The sequence below is a fragment of the Henckelia pumila genome, chromosome 4, assembly GCF_033568475.1.
Source record: "Henckelia pumila isolate YLH828 chromosome 4, ASM3356847v2, whole genome shotgun sequence".
NCBI lineage: Eukaryota > Viridiplantae > Streptophyta > Magnoliopsida > Lamiales > Gesneriaceae > Henckelia > Henckelia pumila.
The window spans coordinates 227,105,604-227,127,049 of NC_133123.1; the positions used below are offsets into that span (position 1 = coordinate 227,105,604).

The window sequence follows — 21,446 nt, forward strand, 5'->3', positions numbered from 1 at the left end:
ATAAGGTCAAAATTATCAAATTATGTGTATACTAGATAAAGATATAATTTTTAAAAAATTAAAATTCAAAATTTTTTTGGTTTTTATATCTTTGTAGATAGATGAATTGATCAGAATTTTCCATTAAAATCTTTATTCAAGAATATTCAAATTTCAAAATTCGTTGTTTTATTTCTTGTAGGTGAAATGAAATTAGTTTTTTCACAAAAACTTAATTTTAACCGAATTTTTTTTGTTTCGTTTACTTGTAAATATATTGAAATATTTTTACATAAGAACTTAATTTGTTTTTTTGTTTGAAGTAAAACTTAATTTGTTTAAGGATCTGATTTTGCTACTATTACAAAAAAAATATTTTTCTCATAAAAAAAAGTCGTTTAAAAAAAGAATCAAATTATAAAGATAAAATACAAATTATTGATGAAGATAACATCATAATAATTGCTATTGAAGATTATGAAAATATTGATTCTTTCACAAAGGAAAAAAAAACGGATGACAAAATAAAAAAAAAACCGTGAAAGAAATAAAAGTTCAAAATATAAATAAAATAGACATTCGACCCAACCTGAACCAACTAGAAAATGGCAAACCCGAACCGGCTAACACGATCAAGCTGAACCAACCTGATTTTTAAGTTTTTTAAATTCTTTTAACAAAACAATTAAATAAAAATTCAAACACACAATAATATTAGTAATATTTAATTTAATCACATAATAAAAAATATATAAGCTTATATATAATATAAATTTGAAAGTCTAGTTGTAGAAAATTTAAAGTATATTTACTAAAAAAATAAAAAATTGTACAAAATAAACATTAAATACCGAAAATATATTATATTAATACACAATACAATTTTTTCAAAAATAAAATGTATAAAAATATAGTAAATATTTTTTTACTTTTATATAAAAAATAATTATAAAAATCTTCGGGTCAATCCAAGTTGACTTGAACCCGATTTGACCCGAACCCACAACCCTAACCCTATATTTTTCGGGTCGACTCGTGTCGTGTTGGCGAATTGGGTTGAGTTTTGACACCACTATATTACGTTGAATTTACTATTCATTAAAGTAACATGAAAAACATTAATTTGTAGCAAATTAATCTCTTCTCAACTTATTTTTTTCACAAGTCTCATCGACAATGAAAATGTGTTCCTACGTGCCTAGCACATATCTCTTCCTAGTAAATATAAAAAATCTCAAGATTATCATTATGTGACTTTAAATATTGTATATAAATATTATACACAGGAAGATAATATTTAAATTATAATTATAATAATATAAATATGTCTGTAATTAAAAATTAAAATTGGGTTATTTAAAATTACTGGAGATGTCCATTATATTTTGAATAAATCAATCTTATTCGAACTGTTAATAACGAAATTATTTGAATGAGAATGTTTTATATAATTTGATTATATAGGACTGGACGTGACTGATTTTGAATTTCTAGTAAATTAATTCAATACTAATCAACGAGAATCACATGAGTCGATCTTAATTTTGAGTGATTAATAAACTCATGTTTATGATGTTTTTTTTTAAAAATATCTCAGTTATGACACAATTTAGATGGTGTCAAAATTCTTGGTACATTATAAATACAATAAAATAAATAAATGAAAATATTAATATACAAGATGAAATGCATTCGTTTATAAACTTAATATACAAGATAAAATGCATTTCTTTATAAAATTAGATAGACGATTCCCTTTACTGTTGATTTGGGACTTGAGTAATAAGAACACATATATACACACACATATATATATATATATATATATATAATATATATATATATATATATATATATATATATATATATATATATATGTATATCATTCATTTGAGGATGAACGAGATTTAAAGACAAAAAATATAACTAAAGAAGTTACGTGAAAATTATCTAACTCAAGATACAAATTATTTATGTAAAATTGATTCATGTGTAATAACTACGTCAATTAACTATTCACTTTTTCGTTTAGCAATTTTATATTTATCTTTTCAAAAGTACAATTCCAAGTTTTCTGTGAAATAAATTTGAAACTAATAAAAATTAATATATAAATTAAAGAGCTTAAATTTATAATCAATTTTATTGAGTCTCGAAATTATAGGTCCATAGTTGCCCGATTTAATTCTATCACTTTTGATATGAGTAGTAGATTTACTAACTCAAAATTATTGAATTTTAAGTTAGCGCACTCTCAAAATATGTTCGATTTAGTTGTTACATTGATTATATAAAATATGAAAGACCTTTTCCATGGATTCCAAACAATCTGCAACACAACGCATTACACATGCATAGATTGATGCAAAGATATATACTTTAAAAAAATTAAAGATAACTGCGATTAGAAAGATCATTACTTCAAAAATTCGAATTGTATATATTATATATATATATATATATTATATGAATGATAAAAGTCACTATATGTAAATTTGAAAGGGTTATGAATGATAAAAGTCCAATCCGACCCGACAAATATTAATTTTTATGTCAAAAACATTACTTTATCTAATTTTAACTAAATACATAGACCCTTTCTCACAATAAAAAAATAACCATCATATCTTTGGAAATGAAATGAAGAAGTCTGCGTCTTATATTAGTATTAGTTAAATAAACCCCAAAATACTCGACTAAAATTTATTGTTACCTTTAAAAATTAAAACACTACTTATCCAAACTTAAGCAGAATATCACAAATCTTGATCAAAACAACCTTTCTCATGACCCCACTAAGCAGAATGCGTGAGAATAACCGTAGGCTTCTTCGCGATCCACTATTATCGAAAATTCAGCCATGCTGCAAAACCAAAATGTAGTAACATAAAAGGGTGGGTAGTAGATGTAAAAAGTCATAGTTTCCGTAATTTATTTATATTTAATTAATTATGAATCGGCCATTTTAGATGCTAATGTCAGGTTTGTAAAAATATTATGACATAAAAATCCCAAAACTAACACTCTCAACAGATTAAGAATATGCATAGTCAAAGAGAGAAATGTAGTTAACATTACCTTGATATACCTAATTCCCCGGTAGTTCTCCGCAAACACCGTCGGCATACCATCAGCCAATACTTTTTTGTTACTTCATGCTGGCTCCCACACGCACGACTGTTGAAACGAAACAGTATTGTTACATGTGTGACTGAAATGTACAAGTTGATGCCATGAAGAAATTCAGCAACAAACAGAAGCAAAATCGGGCAAAAGAACTTGAGTGTCTGTCGTTGGAACATAATGCCAAAGACAAAGAATTGCACCACATTAACACACCAAGTGCAGACATGGGGGAGCTAGCCATACCAAAAACTAAATGACTGATGATATTTGATGAACCGCAAAAGTCAACATTCGACTATATGTTACCATGTTACAATATCAGGTATAAGCGACGCTTAAGCCAACAATCCCATCAAAATTGTGCCAAAAATTAAAAATCAATCGGAATGAAAAAACCACATATTAAAGGCACTTCTCTTATTAAAGCACATACAGCAGAATCAAATCTCAGTTGGGGGCATATATTTTTAACAGACATGTTGAGATGAAAGTTAGATTCATAAGTGAGTGTAACATGCTCCAAAGTAGATATGTAAAATTGTAGCAGTACCTAGGAATACATAAACGGCTAAAGTTGCAACAAGGGTGACCGAAACAAGAGTATCTTGTATGCACTCTATAAGCAACCAATACTTCTCATTTGAATATCACAGAGTGAAAATAAATGTGTAAATATAGCCGAACAGGTCAACCAGATGTCCCTGGCAAAAAGGAACCTTTACTAAAACATACTACTGCAATGAGCCCTTAAAAATGCACAACTGGATTTCCTAAACACAAAATAAAGCTGTCACTGTATAGAAAGCAATCACCAAACGTTATCTCCTCACAAACCCTGAGTGTTGGTTCGGCTGAATTGGGCAAGGCAACCACATATAATAATATAATAATAAACAAAAGGTCGACGAAAAATTACAAAGAACAGGCTCAAGACAATGGGAAAGACAACCAAATGCCTTCAACACAACTATGATATTTCTTAAGTGGCTTGGAATACCATCGTGCACAAATGCTCACAAAATCGGAAATTTCATCAACCATTATCTCCCATCTAGCATAATATCGACTTGATTTATGTATCAATGTCTCCTCACTCCAACAAAGGAAAAAAACAAAAGAAAAGGCAAGCATATATCAAACTCGATACAAACATAAAAAAATTATTGCTCACACGGCTGTACAACCTCGACTTTCGATGGTTCATAAATTTTAAAAATTACTTTAAAATTCTTATTTCCTTATTCATACTCGTCCCAAGAGGTGAAAGTTTTTTTCGAATAATCCCATGTTCAACATTTTAATTACAGATCTCATTATTTGCAGAACCACGCAACTTTCATTCAATATGGGAGCCTCAAAATGATTTGAAATTATGCTGACCACCGAATCTAACAAGCATAACTACCATCAAACAATGACCATTCTTCCCACTGAAGAAGTCGTTTTCCACAGCGGGATTCACGAAAAAAAGATTTATTAACATCACCTGGACATCTATAACATAATTCAATAAGATTAAAAAAAAAAACATGGACTACGGGATAGAAAGTGAAATTCAAGAAAAAATAATAATTCAGGCAATGAATCTACCAGGTGCCAGATCCACGGCAGTGGCTGTTGGGATGAGAATTCCAGAATCCCATTTTCCTCTTTTTCCACAAGTCGATAATAATTTCAAAAGCCAATCGAAGAGAGTCAATCTATTGCGTTAGGGTTTGATAGGCTATAAATTGACTCTGTATGTAAAATTGGGCTGGGTAGTTGGATTGGCCCGCTGCGGTAAATAGGTGAATTGGGGTTGACAAATTTAAAGTGGCTTGAATAATGGATCGGTCCGTCTCGTCTAGCCAAACAGTGAATTGCGGGCCAAATCGATTATTTCAAAAACCGTCGATACAGAGCCGATTTATAGTCAATCAAACCCTAATAATAGTGCATCTTTGAGTTTGCGATATTTAATTTAATTAAATAAAGAGGAAAATATGATTTGATATTTTATGTTTATGTTCACGTGAGCTTACAAATTTGGTTTCACTATATGTTCGATATATAATATAAAAATATATTAATCAAGAAACCACAATCACATAAATTTGTTCATCGTCGATCTAAAATCATTTCAAAAAATATATGTGCGTAAAATTGATTTTATTTTCTCGCATATAAAATGTCACAAACAATCCATATTGACAAAAAAATGTCACATACACCACGTTCAACACATATCAATATTTACGGGTGACTCTTGTATGTTACTTCACAATATTAGTAACACACATGTTCAATTTCCAAATAGCGATAAGGATGTCACAAGATTACTGGATCACTCCACATTTTTTTAGTACACAATCACCAATCAATCTCATAAGATATACAATTATTCTAACTAGAAATAATGTGCGTGTGTTGCACATGGGAAATGTATTTTGGAATTGTAACGCTCCGAAAAATCCATAAATCCACTCACGATTGTTAAAGAAAGCTTAAATGAATTTTAAATGATTTTTAATGTATTTATTTATGATTTAAATATTTTGTTTAATTAAATGGTTTTATCTGGTATATTTATGATTTAAATGTTAGGTTTGAAAGATTTCATGCTATTTTTGTCAAGCCCCGGGCCCAGGCCCGCGCCTGCGTGACTGCACAATGGGCCTCTATAGCAACTATTTCGTATTCGTCCTCGTTTTACAAAAATGATTAATCCAATTTGCTATAGAAGTTCATTGAGTCCTTATTGTTGTTTTAGCATTGAAGAGAGTTGTTTGAGATGTTGTACTGTTGTCTGTGTTTTCGGTTTGATTAGTTATAGTCGTTATGCCGCCGATTTGAGTTTTGAGATTTTGGACCGTTTGAGTTGTTGATTTTTGGCTATTGAGTTTGTTCGTCGTTGTTGATCTTATTTTGCCTCCGTACATATTCGTTTGGAGTTGTTGAAACCAGAGTTAGAAGTAATCGATCGTCGAAGATTGGACGAGGAGCTTTATCTTGAGTGTTGTTGTTGTTTAGGTTGTATAGATGTTGATATAACCTCTTTTTGTAGCTTATCCAGAGTTGGAGCTATTCGAATCAAAAGGTAAAAGCAGTAATCGTCTAAGCGGGATAGAACACTCAAGACAGATGGTTCTTGAGTTTCCTTTAAAACACATACTTGCATTAATACTTGTTCTAGACTGGGAAACTTGTATTTTGTTGTTTGAACTCTTGTTGTTAGTTGATTTATGGTTAATGTTGTAACACCCGGTATTTTCAGTACGTAAATCTGCATGCATAATTAGGAATTTTATTAATTTAAAAATTTAGATTTATTGGTTAAATAATTATGTGAATTATCTGTGCTTATTTAAATGATTTTTTTTAAGTATTTAACCCATAAATAGAGATTTTCCTGATTTATGATATTGTATTATTTTATCGCGTTGACGAGACCGTGGACGGACGAGATGACAACTTTCTACCAAAATTATTTTATGAGACTTTTAGGAGCCCGAAAATATTATTTTGAGTTTTATTTCCTCAAAATTATCAGTATTTAATTTTATATAATTTTAGGAGTCCATTTTTACCCGAATTAACCCAAAATAATGACTTTTAATTATCTTTAAAATTCCTTAATATAATATTTCGGGATTTTTATGTTTATTATGATATCTATTATTTTTTTTAAAGCCTAGATATATTTTTATTTATGTCATTATCTTGAAAGTTATTTCCTATCTACCCCAAGGCCCACCCTCACACGCTCAAATCACTTCTCCCTCACCCTAGCCGTCTCCCTCACCTCTCCATTCTTTTCGATCGACAGCAACATCAAGGAGGAAGCCATAGACCTTTATTTTTTGAAGCTTTTTCGAAGGTTGCTCGTCGTAGTCGTCCGGAATCGTCTTCACGTTCTTCCCATCTACTTTCTACGATTTAAGGCATGATTTTCCTTTTCTTTTTAAGAACCATACTAGTATGTATTATGTAGGTGGAGTGTATGCATCGGAATCCTCAAATATTTCAGATTTAAAATGGTATCGGTTGATGTTTGCAACTTGTTTATGTGTTTGTTCATGCATCTCATAATTGGTTCAAGCATGGTTCGATTCTAGCTGCTGGTTCACGGCTGGGTGTCACGTATGGGGTGCCTAGGGTCAAGTCAATTCATGGTTCAAGGCTGGAAATGGCTAGGTTGGAGGCTGGATTGAGGACAGGAGTTGTAGGCGTGTGGAATAGGGTTTAGGGAAGAGGTGTCGGGGGTCTCATGCAGGGCTGGTTCAAGCAAGGTGGCTGCCGGGTTTAGGACCGGCAGGACCCTTGAAAGGTCCTACCGGTGGCGCTCCGGCCGGCCGTGGCCGGAGCTGGGCAGCAGGCCATGAAGGCCTGCTGCTCGCGCGACGTAAGAAAAAGGGGGGGTTATGGAAAGTTGGGTCACGGGTTTGGGGCTGTAGGATGGGTCCGGGTCGGGTCAAGGGCCTGGGTCAGGTCCATAGTGTAATGGATCAAGTCTAGTGGTTCGGGTCCGGGTTAAGTTAGTCGGGCTCGGGTATTTTTATTTTTAAGTTATTAGTTAAATTAAGTGTTTAATTGGTCTTGATTAAGTAATTAAATTAATTGGGCTACTAAGACTTTATTTTATGGGCTTAAATAATTATTTTAAGTTAGTCCACTAATTTTTATGGGCCTCGGGGACCATGGGAATTATTGGGCCAGTATTTGGGCTTTTGGGCCCATTGAGCCAGATTAATTATTTAATGGGCTTAAGAAATTTAATGGGATTAGAAATAATTATTTGGGCTTAAATATATTTAATCGGGCTTAAAAATATTTTATTGGGCTTAAGTACATTAATGGGTCAGTCTCAGTGGTAATGGGCCAGAATTTAAGAAAATGGGCTTGAGTGTTAGGGCCAGCAGTTCAGGACAAACCATGAGAAATTGCATATGTCCTAATTATATATTTAATTATTTTTATGCATGAAAGTTATTTTAGTATTTATATGTTAGTACGAAATTAAATTAAATATATATGAAGGACACACTTTTATTTAAGTACATGCATTCACGAAATAATTTTATGCCATGATTTAATGTTAAGGTTGAGCTAGAAAATAATTTTTATGTTGGAAGTTGAAGTAGTGTGACAATTTAAGGGGGACCAGTCCCCACATGTTAAGGGCAGTTTACTGTCAATTTAAGGGTAGTTTACTACCAGTAAGAGGTGATTCGTCACCGCCGCGTACGTTGGTTCTAAGAGACCGATCAGTCGAATTTCTAAGTTTAAGGTTACACTATGGATACAACCATGCGATGTTAGAAAAATGTTATGCTCAACAATGTTATGTATGTATTATATGATTATATTTAAGATCAAGTTTAAGTAAGATTTTAAGTTAAAATTCATAATTTTAAGCATGCCCAGTCATGTATATGTTATGTATTAGTATTCCAGTGATTTAAATTACTTTAAACCCTTGTTATGTTAGCATGTTGGGCCTCTAGGCTCACTACACTTATATAGTGCAGGTGAGTACGTAGAGGAAGATATAGTTCCTACCGGTGGTGAGGGCGTATGAGCGGACATGCAGTGATCCCCCATGACCGTCGGCTGAGTCTTTATGGATGTTTTAAGAATTTTAAAACTCTGTTTCTTATTTATTTCTTTATTGTCTTTCTAGTGGTGAAATTTAGTACTATTTTTATTAAATAATTTTATTGCATGCAAATTTTTAAGTGGATTGTTTGACAGTATTTTATTTAAGTCTGACTCGGTTATTTAAGTAAAAATGTTGCATTTTATTTATGTTATTTTTAAATCTATTTATTTTGTGCATATATGTATGGGCATGTATGTACATCTATTTTACTTAGTATTATTTAAAAAAAAAAAAAATTTCCGCATATGTTATTTTAGAATGTTTGGGTCGTTTCAATTGGTATCAGAGCCGCGTTCTTGGAGGGGTCATCACTGTTATGCGAGCTCAAAAATCCACGCTACCGGTCTGTAAGTTTTAAGTGTTTTCAATATGATATTTTTTAGGAGTATGTTTATACTTTAAGACTTTACGTTAGCAAAATTTTAAAATACTTAGTTATGCATTGTGAATTGCGTGAAGAAATATGTGGTGGTGCAAAATGCCTCCGATACATATGAACGGGCGTAGTAGTCCTCTACCTTAATAGGATCCACTTGCTGCACTAGAGTAGACCAGTGCTAATATGATGGTTGAGATTACCTGGCTGTTGTAGGGATTAAGATGAAATTGTAGACATTGTAATGGGCAGATTTTATAAAGATGTTCTTCGAAAAATATTTCACTGCCAAGGCACGTGACAGACTGATTCAAAAGTTTATGAGTCTTAGTCAAGGGGACAATTTTGTTGCCGAATACGTGAAGTAGCTTGAACTAGGATGCTATTTTGTGCTCTTAATTGCTGTAGATGATAAAGAGAAGCTAGATATTTCACAGATGGTTTGAGATCGGATATTAAGTATGATGTGTATAAGGCTGATGTAGCAGATTACAGAGCAACAGTTAATAGGACTTGCAGATCCAAAAGGGCGAGAAGAGAAATGCAATCAGATCATCAGAAGAAGAGGTAGTTACAACAATCTTTTATGAATCAGACCCCGCAGTAGCCGATGAATAAGCAGCTCACTGAGTCATCTAAGGGCCCAAAGCCACCTAGGCAATAGAGGATTTATGGCCAACAGAAACCACAATAGCAGAGGATTAATGTCCCTAGCACTGTAGTTAAGTTATTTGTCAGACTTGTGAAAGATTTCATCCAGTGCTATGCATGAAAGGATCCGAAAAGTTCTATCATTGTAAGGAACTTAGTCACATGAGGATGAACTTCCCGAAGGGGAAGAATATTACAGGGCGTGTTTTTGTTCTGCAGACTGAGGAAGAAAACTGGGACACTTCTATTATCACGGGTAATCATCTCTTAAGTTCTTAATTTTGATATTGGGATGTTAGTTAAGAATTGTATGGATAAATACATAATGACTTGCAATTGTAACCTAGGATTTACGGGTGTAAGATTTGTTGAATCGGGGAATAGAGTTAAAGCTACAAGGACAGACAATGAGAGTTTATCTAGTTGCAATGCCGAGGTCAGTATTTTTATTATTTATCAGATGAAGACTATAATTTTTACCAAGTGGTAGAGTTAAGTATGAGTTCTATTATCATATGAAGAATTCAATCGTAGTAAAGAACAAGTACTCAGTGATTGGAAACGATGGTTTATTTAATTAGTTGTAAAGAGTTTCAAGGTTTGACAAGATCGATTTGCTATTTGGATACCATTAGTTGAAAGTCACAGAGAAATATGTTGTCAAAATTTGAAGGATGAATAGATTGGCCCGCTGCGGTAAATAGATTGTTACGAGGATGCTTCGAAATCGCTTCAACAAAATTTGAAGGATGAAAACTACGGAGATCTGAATACCCAAGGAACAAATTGCTTCAATGATGGTAATGATTGCGCCCATAATTCCTTCCAACGCATGCCCTCCGGCCTCACCCAAGATAATACTTATTTGTTGAATTTTGGCCAAATGATTGCGGTTGTTGCTAATATGCTTCTTGTATATTGATTAATTAATAGGAATACTGGTTAAGCACATTATGAGAAATTTCCATTTTATATACCTTTTTACTCATGCAATTTGTTGATTTTGATTTTGATTTTGATTTTGATTTGATTTTATTATTATTATTGCAAATAGTAATCATGAATTTGACAATGTGTTGCAGGTAGCTCTAGCTCTATCTTTATGCAACTTGAGTTTATTTATCCAACGAAGTTTTCCAAGTCATAATATTTCTATTAGTATTAAAATTTATTAAGGGAAAAATTTGTACCTACGTTGAGCTTCGTACAGAAAAAAGTCTTGGTATATATATCATGAAAACTTATGCGCAATATTAGTCACGAACCAAATCTGGTCAGATAGTGGCACCATGGTATGGATCGAAAGTGGAATGTGTTATCGGACCAAAAACAGAGGACAAATAAGCAAGCAATTATATAATGAATATGAGCCTAAAAAACATAAAAGATGAAGCACTTACAATGCAGATTACATCTCAAACAAATTAAACAACCAACTTCAAAATACTCCAATCGATTAAGTAGAGAAATTTAAAGTGGCTTAAATAATTGATCGGTCCGTCTCGTCTCGCCAAACAGTGAATTGCGGGCCAAATCGATTATTTCAAAAACCATCGATACAGAGCCGATTTATAGTCAATCAAACCCTAATAATAGTGCATCTTTGAGTTTGCGATATTTAATTTAATTAAATAAAGCGGAAAATATGGTTTGATATTTTATGTTTATCTTCACGTGAGCTTACAAATTTGGTTTCACTATATGTTCGATATATAATATAAAAATATATTAATCAAGAAACCAAAATCACATAAATTTGTTCATCGTCGATCTAAAATCATTTCAAAAAATATATGTGCGTAAAATTGATTTTATTTTCTCGCATATAAAATGTCACAAACAATCCATATTGACAAAAAAATGTCACATACACCATGTTCAACACATATCAATATTTACGGGTGACTCTTGTATGTTACTTTACAATATTAGTAACACACATGTTCAATTTCCAAATAGCGATAAGGATGTCACAAGATTACTGGATCACTCCACATTTTTTTAGTACACAATCACCAATCAATCTCATAAGATATAAAATTATTCTAACTAGAAATAATGCGCGTGTGTTGCACATGGAAAATGTATTTTGGAATTGTAACGCTCCGAAAAATCCATAAATCCACTCACGATTGTTAAAGAAAGCTTAAATGAATTTTAAATGATTTTTAATGTATTTATTTATGATTTAAAGATTTTGTTTAATTAAATGGTTTTATCTGGTATATTTATGATTTAAATGTTAGGTTTGAAAGATTTCATGCTATTTTTGTCAAGCCCCGGGCCCAGGCCCGCGCCTGCGTGACTGCACAATGGGCCTCTATAGCAACTATTTCGTATTCGTCCTCGTTTTACGAAAATGATTAATCCAATTTGCTATAGAAGTTCATTGAGTCCTTATTGTTGTTTTAGCATTGAAGAGAGTTGTTTGAGATGTTGTACTGTTGTCTGTGTTTTCGGTTTGATTAGTTATAGTCGTTGTGCCGCCGATTTGAGTTTTGAGATTTTGGACTGTTTGAGTTGTTGATTTTTGGCTATTGAGTTTGTTCGTCGTTGTTGATCTTATTTTGCCTCCGTACATATTCGTTTGGAGTTGTTGAAACCAGAGTTAGAAGTAATCGATCGTCGAAGATTGGACGAGGAGCAGTAAAGAGCTTTACCTTGAGTGTTGTTGTTGTTTAGGTTGTATAGATGTTGATATAACCTCTTTTTGTAGCTTATCCAGAGTTGGAGCTATTCGAATCAAAAGGTAAAAGCAGTAATCGTCTAAGCGGGATAGAACACTCAAGACAGATGGTTCTTGAGTTTTCCTTAAAGCACATACTTGCATTAATACTTGTTCTAGACTGGGAAACTTGTATTTTGTTGTTTGAACTCTTGTTGTTAGTTGATTTATGGTTATTGTTAGTTGATTTATGGTTAATGCATTTGGTATTCTATATGCATTCATATTGAGCCTAAATCCTTGATTTCAGCGGGCAGAGCGGCCCTTTTTGTTTAGACGATTTGGGGGCTATATTGTGAGTGACCTGAGTTGTAGAAGTTCATCTAGTGTCAGCATACTCCTTATAGTCGCACCAAATTCTAGAGGATTTTGATACGTGGCACCACCTCGATCGGGAGAGTCTGTGAGTTGTTACGTGATCTCATCCTCGGGATCCCAAAAGCAAAGCAGCAATTCCTTGATTATCAGAGTTGAAATCCCTGTTTTAAAGACATGCATTCCATTCGTATTAACATTGATTATTTGTCGTTATATCATGTTATTGATATATTACTTGTTATTGCATGTTATGTTGTTTTTACTGGGAATATCATTCTCACCGGATTATCCGGTTGTTACTTTGTTTTGAATGTGTACTTGGAAACATGTGGGGCATGATCAAGTCAGAGGAGGCTTGGTTATCAAGGGATAGAAGTGAGACTCGGTTTAGAAGTCGAATCAGCATGTCAATATAGTTTATGATTTGAAGCATGTTAGAACTCGAACTTGGTTGATTTTTGTAGTTTCTATTATTCGAATATTGGGGATTGAATGTTGTCGTTTCATGTATTATGAACTTCGTTCTGTTTTGAATGGATATTGGATTGCGTTGGAAGTTATTTTTCTCGTTTTCCTTGTTCAGAGCTGTCATCGCTCGATCGGTAGAGTTTGACCGATCGAGCGATGGTGTTTAGGCCCTGTTTTTGTTTTGTAAAAAGAGTGCCCGCTCGATCGGTTGAACTTTAACGATCGAGCGGCGCATGTAATTGAGGCGGGCAGAAGTATTGTGAAAACATGCTCGCTCGATCGGTTGAACTTTACCGATCGAGCGAGGCACTATTCATTTAAAAAAAATTAAAATAAATTTTCATTGTTTTTTATCTTGGATCTTGTATGCTTAGTTATTATTTAACCCGAGATTAGATGTTTAGAACCGAGGTCTCACAACTTGTGTATACATTTTAATTGAATTGCCAAAACTATCGTATTATTTAATGTTTAATAAAATTATATACGAAATAAGCTCAGTGCATCGCATGAGTGGAATACTAGTTTATATTATATATAAAAAGGGGTGATTCACGCGAAAAACATGGAACTTTGGGATGGAGATTCGAGCTCTCCGACGTATTGCTGTATTCTCCATACGGTCGCCTCCGCAATGGCCTCACTTACTGATTCAAAGAAAAAATGTGCGATTGATTTTATTTTATTTTAAAGAAAACACCGCAGGAAGCGGGGGGTTAGGCAGACCCCTACCAGTATATAAGCAAAATAATACGAACACAAAAAGGAGAGGGAGAATAGACCAAGACTTCCCCAAAAGCGAAAATAAATACAACAAAACATCAAAACATACAGGCATAAAAGACATAAGAGGTAAAAAATAAGAACATCAGCATTGATGGGAAAGGAGAATCCTGCAGTAAACACCCACCTACTTCGCTCAAGAAAGAAGCGGACACTATCATGAACATCAGCTCAGGGAGGACGCCCCGAAGATAAACTCTGCCTGCTCCGCTGAGTTTTAGGAACATATTTCTTCTTAGAACGCATGCGAACTGAAAGGTAAGGAGCGTGACTTGCATGAAATGTCTCCAAAATCTTCACCTTCTTGTGTCTGTCATCATCTGACTCAAAATCAGGAAAGATAATGGGACCCGAGATCACATACAAAGGACCAAGAACATCAAGTGAAAAATCAGTCTGAGGCTGAACCTGCACCACCACCTCACCCAAACTAGAAACATCCTCAACCACAACCTGAGGATTCAAGGAAGCACAAACACCAACAGTAGAAACATCATGACTATCATCTTATTTTAGGTCCCAAAGGGCCTCAAAAGGGTTTTTCAAAGACAGAGGCAAGACACGACCCTTATGCTTTGGCGGCCGCCGTCTACCTCTCTTTTGTGTCCCCCAATCCTCAGAGATCGAAGGATCAACACTGTGGAAGGTGTTAGAGTAGGTGCCCATAAGGCCAACTATTGGCAGGACATTATTGACTCTATGTACAAACAATATTTATTTAATATAATTTATCTTCTGTATATGGCAAACTTTATCTCTATACTCATGCAAGCTGCATTGATAAAGACCTTGAATATACTATAGTGCATGAAATATGAGATATCATTAGATGATAGTCATGAAACACATCTTTATTCCACTGTATATTCTAAATATAGTTCATAGTCGATTAAGCCGCCCAAAATAAGGATAAGAGTCGCTTGAGATTGAGACTATCATCTGTGATGTGGAGTACCACGTTTCATTGGTAATGTACATAGGATGTCCGAAGCATACATGTGGTGACACATAGGATGTGGTCATAGAACTACCCTCGTAGGACTTTCCAAGTGGTTATCAGTTTTCGAGTGGATGAAGTCCTGATTATGGTTGTACACCATTAGTCCTTATGACCCGGGACAACACTAGGCTCTGTGTACTAATACTACACTTTGATCAGTTTACTAGCTCCAGGAGAGCACCACAGTGGCATGGTTGGGTGTAGATATGACATACATGGGAGTCAGTGGTTGTAGTCGGAGATTCACCACACATTTATGAAATGTGGATATCCTATATGATATGAGGAAATGATAGTGTATTCAGTCTCTGGCCAGAGCATGATATATGTTTTAGAGAAATGGTTTCTCTAGTTACATATACGATATTACTATGCATTATCCAAGAAGATATAATATAGTTATCGAATCAAAGGCAACTCTCGATATACCAATGATTGCTGATTCGATCAGGATATATGAGATGAAGGGACTGTACTGTACGTTAACTATAATCGAATCGTTCTTGCAGGCACTATCAGTAATACCTAGGAAATCATGGGGCGGTGCTACTTAACGCTCTTACCATGATTCGATGGGTTAAATCAGAAATGAGTTCTGACATTTTATGATCAAGGAGTTGATACATAAAATGATGCTAAAAGGGTAAGCTCATATAAAGGAATGTTTCCTGAATCACAAAGAGTTGTGAACCCACAGCTAGCTGTATCCCTGAACCATTGAGGGTTACACAAGTACTGGTTTTCTTGTTCCCGTTGAGATAATAAATTCAAAGAGTTGAATTTATAATAAACAAATTTGACTGGATCGATAAATAAGCTTATAAATGGTTTATAAGAGCTTATAGGAATTTTGAGAGCAATATTAATTAAAAGGGTTTTAATTAATTTTTCCAAGTTGGACTTGGATTTTTTAGGACTCACACAATATATATAAATGCATATATATAGATATATATATACGATACATATATGGATATATATAATATATATGATTGTGGAACCTTATGTTTATAATAATATATATATATTATATATATATATATATATATTATATTATATTATTATAAATAAATAATTTTTTTTTAAAATTAAATGAGTTGTCAGCCGACAACCCATTTAATTTGCCTAAATCAATTGAGAATTGATTGAGGGGATAAAAGAGAGCAGAGAAGCTCTCAGAAATAATGCGAAGAAAATTTTTCTTCTCTGCTTGAAGCTCTCATCTCGGCCAGTCGTCTTCTTCGTTTTTCTCAACGTAAAAATTTCTTCTTCTTTTAAGTTCAATTTAGAATAGGAATAGGAAATCCGATCGTGGACCTGATTCGGAGATTAAAGAAAGGAGATAATCCAGTTGATCGTTCGTAGGGATTTACAACAAGAGCTATTTTCAAAATTGTTTAGAAATAGTTGGAGCCATCGTCAATTTTTTAAGATTGATAGGTATAAATTTCATATACTCCCTATGAATGTTATTTTTAAACCATACGAGTGTCCAAGAATATTTTGAATGTCAAAATAAAATTTTAAACTTCCGCTGCGTCTTGGGCACGAGAGATCCGGTATATAATACCGATATATATATAATGGTTATTTATATATTGGTTATATATATATTATAATAATATTAATGGCCGACACACTTATATGTTATATATATAATATAATATATTATATATATAATGGTTATATATATATATATATATATATATATATATATATTATAATAATATATAATTTGTAGTTCACGATTTTTAAAGGGATTCGTGAACTGCAATTTGCAATTATGAATTGTTGGGCGTCCGAAATGTTCGGGCAACATATGGGCATAGAGACAGGCTGTCCGAAAATGTTTTGGGCAGCCTAGTCCATAATTTTCGAAAAAGTTTCGAACTCGATGCGATATTTATTTTTCTTATAAAATAAATAATTAAAATGTGATTTTAATTATCTATAGTAAAAAGGTTTTACAAGAAAATTAATTATTACTGAATTAATTAGAAATTAAATAAAGGAGTTTATTTAATTTGTTAATTCATTGAATAATTGTGGCGGTTAGTGATAAAATTACAAGATACATGAAATTGATGGATTATGTAATATATGATATTATTATTTCGTGGATGATCGAGAGCCATGACCAATGTGCTAGGTGAATGCTAGGATTTATTTATCATTCGGTTTTGTAATAATGAATTATCATTGCATAATGAGCTTGTTCTATAGCTCAATTCCCACCCCTTGTGATGTATCCCTTTATGTGCCATGGAATTTTAATGTACGACATTGGAATTAGTGGGAGCTCAAAGGCCGGAGATGATGATCAAGTTTGAAGACCGAACATGTGTAAAATAAATGATACAATGTAATAGGATTGAATTGCATACCTGCATTACCTAGGGTACGACCTAGATCCTTGTCTTGGTAAAACAAGGATCAACATAGTTCTCGGTGATTGATCATCCTAAATATTTATTATATATATGCGATATATATGGTAAATTAGTATGTGTGTTATACGATAACAAAATTGCATGAATCCGGCAAACATACTACAAACATGGCACGATTTTGAAATGTTCAAAAGATGAGATAAATTTCAAGATTAAAATTCCTTATCTTGAATATGATTCAAAATTTATATCAAGACCGTTAAAGGAAAAAATTAAATTGTTTAATGATTCCTGCCTTCCATCAACAGTGGTTGCATGATGAACGCTACCCATGGTCAGGTCTAGCTCATATTATTGGGGAGGCCTGGACATCGAAAATCTGTGACTTCCACTGACATATGTGATGTGAGTTAGGTGAAACTCTCATGACTTTGGCTCATATTATTGGGAGATCTTATGGGACCGTCCACAGTAACTCGACATTGATGGGTTGGTTTGACATGAAATTTATATGAGGCGTCATATTATTGGGCTCATATATAATCATGATGCGAATAACATGGATGTTACATTGGATGTAATTGGAAACTACCTTTGGAAATTGAGATCGGCTGATATTATTCAGGGATCAAAATTAACCAGTTGGACTTCATGTTCTCACTGAGGAAATACGATTTCCCGTTTTCATTAAAGGGTGGTGAAAATGTCAAAACAGTGGGAGGGTAATTCATAAAATAAAAGACCATATTTTATGTCTTATTAAATTGATTAAAATAATCAGTGACATTTTATCTGTTTCTAATTTCAGTAAAAATTTCGAATATGGCACATCGCAATCCAATATCTGTTATCCTCGATAACAACAAACTTACTGGACCAAATTACTCTGATTGGCTAAGAAACCTAAAAATCGTACTCGCGTCGGAGAATTTAACATATGTACTAACAAAAGCACCTCCAAAAGAGGCGGCTAAGGACATCAGCCATGATGAGCTGAAGAAGCTTGAGACGTGGTGGGACCATGATCTTAAATCCAAGTGCTATATGTTGGCTTCAATGTCAAATGAATTACAAAGGCGATTTGAGGATGTTGTGAATGCTGCTGACATTCACTTACACCTACAAGGATTGTATGGTACACAGACAAGAGCTGAAAGGTTCACAACCGTGAAGGCACTCATGACTGCACGTATGCGACAACCCATTTAATTTGCCTCAATCAATTGAGAATTGATTGAGGGGATAAAAGAGAGCAGAGAAGCTCTCAGAAATAATGCGAAGAAAATTTTTCTTCTCTGCTCGAAGCTCTCATCTCGGCCAGTCGTCTTCTTAGTTTTTCTCAACGCAAAAATTTCTTCTTCTTTTAAGTGCAATTTAGAAGAGAAACAGGAAATCCGGTCATGGACCTGATTCGGAGATTAAAGAAAGGAGATAATCCAGTTGATCGTTCGTAGGGATTTACAACAAGAGCGATTTTCGAAATTGTTTCGAAATAGTTGGAGCCGTCGTCAATCTTTTAAGATTGATAAGTATAAATTTCATATACTCCCTATGAATGCTATTTTTAAACCATACGAGTGTCCAAGAATATTTTGAATGTCAAAATAAAATTTTAAACTTCCGCTGCGTCTTGGGCACGAGAGATCCGGTATCCCAACAGAAGGTACCAAAATTTGCTGAATACCCTGAGATTTGTCCCCAGGAGATTGGGCAGAAGTCTGTGGGAGAGAAGTTGTAAGGCCCGATATTATTTAATTCTAATCCGAGAATATTTAATTTGAGAATTTTTGGAGTTTAGATTTAAATTCTAATATTATTAAATTATTTAGGATTTAAATTGAATTAAAAAGAAGTTTCAAGGGCCAATTTGCAAATAGTGAAGAAATGAGGGGTCAAAGTGCAATTTTCATGGCTAGTGGAGGACACTTGTATACTTATGCTTATTCACGTGTATTATCACCATTCTCATCAGAAAATATAGAGCAAGAACCGAGAGAAGAAGAGAAAGGAAGCTCAAGGCATTTCTTCATCTTAAATTTTAGATATCTCAAGATCCGGCCATTCGATTTCAATTTCGGGCATAGTTCTACGATCCTCTCGTCAAGAGCTATGAATTGATGTAAGTATTGATGAGATTCAGTAGATTTCGAAATTATGTGTGTGAAGAACTCAGAATTTGAGTATGAATATGTGTTCTTGAGATTCTATGTGTTGTATTATCGAAATCGGGTCGAAGGTTGGATGCCGTTTCTATTTCTTATGAATTTTCCAGCATATATTTCGAAATGGTAGCTGCTGATATGCTGGTATATTGATGTATTTTTTCTGGTATATCATGTATTTGAAGTAGATATGAATGATATATTGGTTGGATTTTAGTTTCGGTTACCGATTTCGTACCGTTACGTCGTCGGTTTGAAAAATGATCAAGTTGGAGTCTAGATTGTTTGAGCTGGATATTGGTTGAGTTATTGCTGATATATATATCTTGAATATGCTTCCTTTCAGATTGATTAAGAGCTTGATTGAACTCGAGAATCCCGACTTCGAAACCGATTGACGAAAGAACAAGGTTTGTGACTTCTAGCTTTGAAGAATGAATGGAGTTTTGAGCAGATTTTGATAGCCTTTGTTGTGTACAAATTTTGCAAGATTTGAAGAGCTTGAAATCAAGAAAAGAAAGGTATAAGACAACCTTAGAATAATGGCTTGTACATTCAAGAGACGTTGCTTGAATGCCCTTTCCAAAACCACATACTATGTGCTTATATGTTTTTTATTTGCACATTTACTTGCTTGTTTGAATTAGCTTGTTATGAGTTGGCTTTTATTTTTATGCTTCTAGACTTTGATGCATTCATATTGAGCCAACAACCCTTTGAGATTTGAAATGGCAGATTCGCCAAAAGAATACGGACGTTTGGATATATATCAAGGAACTTAGGAGTTAGATCGACTCCTATTGTTAGAAACTTGATATAGTATGCCAAAGTCCGGGAAAAGAGCCCAACGCCACCCCGAAAGGGAGAATAGGTGGGATATTTGTTGTGTTCTTCTTCCCCGGGATCCCAAGAACCGATATAGAACTTGATAGCAGATTTTAAAATAATGCATTGCTATAGATTGGTTTAATGCTTGTTGAGATGTGTATATACTTATGATTTAGATGCTATGTTATGCATGATATAGTTGTTTTATACTGGGATTCAATTCTCACCGGAGACCTCCGACTATTTCTATGTTTGTATGTGTGCATGGGAATAGATGGGGTGAGCACAGGACAAAGAAGGTTGTAAAAAGAAAGAAGTGGAGATAGATGTGGTGAACTCGGGTTTATGCAGTAGATTTGATGTCAACCTTTGTATCTAGATCTTGTATATGTTTTGTTATAAACATTTTCACATAAAAACTTGTATGTTTGGCAAGAATAAGAACAACGTAAGATTTTGTGGTATGTATGTCAAGTTCCATGTTTACTTGCTTGGGTAGCTCATGTATTTGCATGTTTTCTTCTAGATCTTGATGTTGAATTCATGTCATTTATGTTAGATGATGTTTGAGGATCAGAACAGGGGCAAAGGCATTATTTTTCAGCTCTTTGGAAGCTCCTAGACCAGAACAGGGCAGTACATCCACTGATCCAATGGATGTTACAGCAACACCTATGGAGACTTTATTGAAAAGGTTTCAATCCTTCAAACCACCGACTTTGAAAGGAACCGAGAACTCAGTCGAATGTGAAGGTTGGTTAGAGGATATCGAGATGTTGTTTGATTCCCTGGATTAAACAGATGACAGACGTATCAAACTGATTGGGCACCAATTGCATGAGGTTGCAAAGAGTTGGTGGATCACAATCAAGAGAGCTCTTGAAAGCCGAGGTACGACTATTACCTTGAAGATCTTTAAAACTGAATTTTATCACCGTTTATTTCCAATGTCGTACAGAAAAGACAAGGGTGCAGAGTTTGAAAATTTGCAACAGGGGAATC

At 33.8% G+C, this 21,446-nt stretch overlaps 1 long non-coding RNA gene across 1 annotated transcript; it reads right to left on the bottom strand.

Moving 5' to 3' along the window:
- Window positions 1-2,493: 2,493 nt before the first annotated feature.
- Window positions 2,494-4,865, bottom strand: LOC140867012 (uncharacterized). Its single transcript, XR_012145017.1, has 3 exons — window positions 4,696-4,865; window positions 3,058-3,156; window positions 2,494-2,842 (listed from the first exon to the last, which is right to left on the bottom strand). It is a non-coding gene; the product is annotated as an uncharacterized lncRNA (long non-coding RNA).
- Window positions 4,866-21,446: the final 16,581 nt, after the last annotated feature.